Genomic DNA, 6,000 nt, shown 5'->3' with positions numbered 1-6,000 from the left:
TGAGTCTGGGCACATCACACTGTCCCAGGCCAGGGCAGGGGGAGGGATAGCAACAGCGCTCAGGATGGTAACACCAAAGGAGTTGGCTGGCACCATCAAAGGCAACATGGAGCAAACATTGCCAAAAAACATAGCGGCAACACCTGACAGATATAGCACTGTTGATATCATGCACATTTGAAGCATGCTGCTGCTCTGCTATTGTGGTATTACATTGCAGAAAGCCTGCAGGGTTTTTTATTAAAGGAACTCCCCCGAAGAAACTCTTTTTCTCACTGATGTTTTGTCTTGGTGAAAAATGCAGGACAAGAAGGTGCTGGTCAAACAGGGGGGAGGATCAGTGGAAAGCCCTTTCAGAGGCACCACTGACTCTCTGTAATGTCCTTCAACGTGGCTGTCTTTCAAATGTGTTGAACTGTAGACTGAGTATACATCATTCCAGTTTCTTCTCCTTCTTGGCAGAAAAACTTTGAGACTGTAAGGTAAGTGGGGTTTGTTGTTGCGTGCTTGATTTTAGTGTCACCGGGTCACAGTTTCTTCTGTAAAATGGGGGTTATGATGTTTGCCAGTGATATATTTACTTTGTCAAAAGTGCTGTAGAAGTACAACAACAACTGTCATATTATCCTTCCCTTATATCACTTCATAGTAAATTAAATTTGAGACCAAAAGGACTGTTCAGCTGCTGAAACTTATGCCCCATTTTCTGCAAGGGAAGCCTTGAAATTGGATGTCTGATGTCTCATTTCAGAAGAATTGATACCACTGCTGCTTTTCTTGAAAATACAAGACGGTGTTGCTGGTACTGGGAGTTTTACTTACTTCAGTTCAAGTTTTTTGTTGTTTCTCTTGCCTGAAGCTGCTAGTTACACAAAACAGAAAATATCCAAAGCTGTATTCAGTAGGATGAAATACTTCTGTGAGCAGTGGAATTTATGAAGTCTTATCTCCAGTGGGTTTGTATGTCATGCTTGGCTGTCTACAGTTTAATAAGGTGGACCTCTGATCTAAGGGTTTTTCCTGCGGTTGAGGCACTCATTACCTCTCCCTCCCATGTGAATTTGCCGGAACAGACCAGCCAAGTGGTTCCACCTCCCCCTCAGTGCTGGCAGGAATCTGGGACTTTCTTTTCTATCCAGCCACCTCTTTACCCCAAACTGTAGGAACTTACTGGCTCAGATATCACCCAAGGCAAGTGTTGGTGCTCAACAAATCCACAAGTCATTACACAGAGACTGATGGTCAGCTAGACACAGGGAACTTAATGGAGCTGGGTTAAAATGAGAAGTTTGTGGATAGGATCTAAGAACTCCTTACAGAAGGGCTGGGGGAAAAAAAGCATAATTAAGCACAACAGCATCAGGATGTGAGTGGTGTTTTTTATGTCTCTTACACACCTCAAGTTTTCCATAGTTCCAAATTATGATAAGGCTTAAAGATTTTCATTTCAACCAACCAACATGCAGCCTGCAGCCGTTCACCTGAACAAGATGAGGAGAGACAGGCTGAGGATTTGGAAGATATCTGAGGACAATTGGATGCCGGACATCAAATGGGAGGTATGTCTTAGACACAAGACGGAAGGCACCATTGGTAAGTCACATTTAGGCTTCCTAAGCCCAAGGTTTGGTGCATCTACAATACACAATAATGATGAAAAAACTAATATTCCTCCTATACGTCTTGTCACTGCCAGAAAATTCTCTGTCTGAACAAAGCCCTCATGCAAAAGTACAGACATGCTTTGCTGAGAAGGCTATGGAGTGTGTTCAGGCTCCTGGAAGGTAAATGCAGGCTCTGCGGCTCAAGCTGCACGCGACTCAGTAACTGAGTTAAGGCATAACTAGATTAGAAAGTTGCTCTACCACCTTGCAATTTACTGTTTCCCATGGAATGAGATCAATTAACAAAACAAGTAATGATAAAAAATTATTCCATGGGATCAATTACGGGGTTTCTATCCCTTTTTCTGACACGCATCATTCTGGCCAGGTCTGAATCAGGTCACCAACTGCATGAACAAACTGTCTGTTTCAGTCTCACCTCTCTGTATTGTTACGGATTGCACAATTGTAAAAACAGCATTCCCTTAGTAAAGATAAGCAAAATAAAGGGGAAAAATAAACCCCAATAATCTGGGTTTTTTTAATGGATTACAGAAGGAGAACAGCTCATCTTCTTTCACACTGTTTTACCTGCCTTTGAAGAGAAACATCTCGCACTTCTGCTCTGATTTCCTTCAGGGATTGCATTACCATAGGTTCTGTGGCTTTGACATTGGAAAAGCAGCAGTACTTTTCCACTTAGCTTAATCTTAGTTACTATTTTTTCTACAGCAGCAGTATACAGTGCAACTTGGGAAATGTCAGGAGGCAAAAAACAATAAGAAGGCATTTGAATCACTTGATTCCCAGCATTAAGCCAGACAACTTCTGCTCCTGTCCCATGAGTTGCTTACTTCTTATTCACAAGCTGAGACAGAAAGAATTGATGGCAGCTCCTTGCTGCGAAGAGATACTGGTTGTTGTCATGCAGGAAATCCAAAAAAACAACCTAAAACACCTTTATCTCAGGCTTATGTAATGGTAAATAGGAATAAGAAGGCCACCCAGACAAGTGACTAACCATAGGGCCAAATCCTGATGTTTCAGCATACTTTTATTCAGTTCTTACTCAGGCAGATTGGTAAAGCCTGATAAAGCTTCATAAGAAAAACAGAGTTAAGTCGATTGCAAGAAGTGGGGGCCTGGGACCTGATTCTTTGACCATGGACCAATTTCAGTGTAATGCAGCTGATGTCAGGGTGACAAGCTCTGTAAGAAGAGGTAATATATTTTATTAAACTGACTGATATATGCCAACTGAATTATGCTCGCTTTATACAAGCAAAATTGCTCCTACAGTCTTAGATGGAAACTCTGGCCTTCACTCTGCTCCCATTTACACTGATGCAAGTCAAAGGTAATTTCATTATAACTAATATAAGCGTATTACAGAGAAGGCAAGTACACTTGTAAGATATTGGTGTGAGCTGAACCCTTTTCTCTGACATTTCTACTAATGTTTGAAATGCAATAACAAAGTAAAATGTGGTATTTTTAAAAATGTTAAACCTGTGGATGAGAGACCTGGACAACAGCGCTGAGCATTGGTAAATCTCTTAGATTTAGGAATTCTAAAGAAAATAGAAAATACCAGTGGATAAATTGTGGAAAGGGATTGCAGGTAAAACTATCTCAGGAAAGGGGGAAAGCAATCCCCTAGTATCAGGCAAGGCATATGGGGAAAGGAGCTCTTTTGCCAATGGAGTTTGGAAAGGCTTCCCAAAGGGAGTAAGCCATATTTGCAAAAGAACTGCTCTGCCTGTGCTTGTTTAGGCTTCTTTTTGGCATAGCTCTCTGCCACTGTGGTGGTCCCTCGGGCAACTGGCCCAGTGGACAGGAAACAGCAGAGTACGTGCTTGCCTCCATGCTGAGCCCTTTTCTTTTCTTATGGAGGGAGGATGGGGAGGAGGAGTGAAACCATCTGTGCTTGCCAGTCCCTTCTGGTTTGGGGGGATCCTTTACTGAGCCCCTCTAATATTTACAGACAAGCTGTGACAATGATTAGTTCATCATCAAGAAAATTTTTTGGTCAGTTTGGACTTTTTTTGGTTTGAGTAGTCAAGGAACCACCCATTTTACTAGATATACCTCATAGTACTAAAACACTATGTGAAAGAAATGTGAAAAGGAAAAGTACATTTCTGTGCCCTGATTTCCAATCCATCACTTTTCAGGCTGAGATCCTTTCTTGCAAACTGTGTAAGGAGAAAATACTGTTCTCATAACCCTTCATCCTCATTGTATCATATATTGTTAATGAAGAAAGACCTCAGTGTTCATGTGCTGCATCAGCCTGCGCTATGTTGGGTTTTTTTCTTTTGTTTAAAGAAAACACAAATTCACACCTATAGCTCTGCTTCAGTTGGGAGTGAAGGGAAATGGCTTGTAAATGAAACAAGGCGGTGGTTTAGCAATTAGAGCCCAGGATTGAAAGTCAGCAAGGTTACAGTTCTGGGGGATTTGCTGTTGTTTGTCCTGATGAAGTTCCTCCTAAATGAGGTGATTATTGTAGCTGTCAGGAATGAAAAGGTAGGACACATTGATTTCATCCTCACTGCAATCTCCAGGACGTGCCAGTACAGAGCAGTCAATATGAATTGCCAATTAACAAAAAAACAATATTGGCAAGTCGGCAGTTTGAGAAAAAACTCCCTCCAGCCAGTGCATAAAACTCCTGCCATTCAAATCACCATCCTCGAGCAAAGGTATTAGCAAACCTGCCCAGAAAATCAACGAAGATGAGCTTTTTTAGCGTAGCTGAATAGCAAATATTAGAGCTAAGAGACTATCTGCACAGGGGAAATGGAGCACAACAGCTATACAGGAACACACTTCAAGTGCACACCCTCTCTGGAGATAAAAATCACTTTACTTTGGAGTAATTATTCTGTTCTGAAAAAACATTGGTTATTCAGGAATAAAGTGTCTTTTATTTCAGAATTAAAGTGCCCATGCTCTTATTTGGCCATTCTGCTAATGATAATAGATACAGCCGTTGATAATAAATAGAGATTCTTCCACAATAGCTGCTGTGGAAATCTTCCCCATATAAATAAGCCCTCGGATACCACGCTTCCAATTACCTTATATTTCAAATACAGTTCATATAAATGGATACTGTTGACTTAGCTACAGATTTCAGCAATTTTCATGCAATTAAAATTGTTAACGTGCAGCTTTGGGCTGAAGAAACAACTCCAGAATAGCAGCCAGGAGCAGTGCCTTTGACATGATGGAGTGAACCTGGTTTAGAAAACACCCAGCAGCTATTAGTACCTGACTGTTACTGCACTTGCTGAGGAATTCCTGCCTCTGCAATAACAAACCTGGGTCTTGCGTGGTGCTTTTAACATAAGCCCTCAAAGGACTTGACCGGAGAGGTATTGTTATCCCTCATCTGCAAATGGGGAAAGCAAGGCTGTGGTTGTAAGATGACTTGTTCTACGTTGGTTGCTCAGCAAGCCGGTGAAAAACAACCTTTTGTTTTCTAACCCTGAACACAGGGACACACACCTTTCCTTTTCTAAAGAAGATATGGTAAGATACGGTAATTCTGTGGCAAGAGGTGGAGCGCGTCAATGGTAAGGCAAGACGGACTACAAGCAAGTAAGTTGGCCTTCAATAAGAGTTCTGTGTCAAAGCCGTGCCGCTTCCCAGTTTGTGAACTGACTCCCATTTGTCACCACCAGCTGTGCAAAAACCACAATTCAAATGCAAAACTCCGACTAGGTCAGGGTTACTTTCAGAGCCGACTTCGAAGATCACCTGGGCCAGCTCAACTCACCTCACCACCTTCCTGGGGAAACCAAGGGGAAAACTATTTTTAAAAGCACAGTAACTTAAAGGCATTAAATGATGTGATGCTTCAGCATCCCCTTGTAGACGTACTTGCAACCAGAATCCGCTCAAGGCTGTGGCGCGCAGTTAATAGTTAGCATTAACTAGTTCGTAGGACACGTTACTCTAAGTAGCTAGTGCATTTTGTTCATTTTAAACCCTATAAACATTTAAACCTGTGAGGCGGCATGGCCAGGCTCTGCGTGGGTGGCTTTGGTCCCTCATGCTCCCACTCCATTTTCTGCAGCTTCCAGAGCGAATGATGATGTTTGGGCACAGCTCTCTTTACCGATGTATCTTGTCTGGTCGGTAATTTCTTGATCTGTTAATCAATTTTTACCGCCTATTCGAAGGGGGGATTGTATGGTCGACGGAACATTTCTGTCAACTCCAGGCTGAGACCACAGCAGGCCGGGGCCGCCGCCATAAAGACTACAACTCCCAGAAGGCCCCGCGGCACCGCCGCACGCTGCACAGAACCTTGATGCCCCGCGCCCCGCCTCCTTCGCCTTCTATTGGGTCGCAGAGCCGCAGGTACCCGCCTCCCCACTTTTGATTG

The sequence above is a fragment of the Mycteria americana genome, chromosome 1 (assembly GCF_035582795.1).
Source record: "Mycteria americana isolate JAX WOST 10 ecotype Jacksonville Zoo and Gardens chromosome 1, USCA_MyAme_1.0, whole genome shotgun sequence".
Lineage (NCBI taxonomy): Eukaryota > Metazoa > Chordata > Aves > Ciconiiformes > Ciconiidae > Mycteria > Mycteria americana.
The sequence above is the reverse complement of the archived record's forward strand: the minus strand, read 5'-3'. Positions refer to the sequence as shown.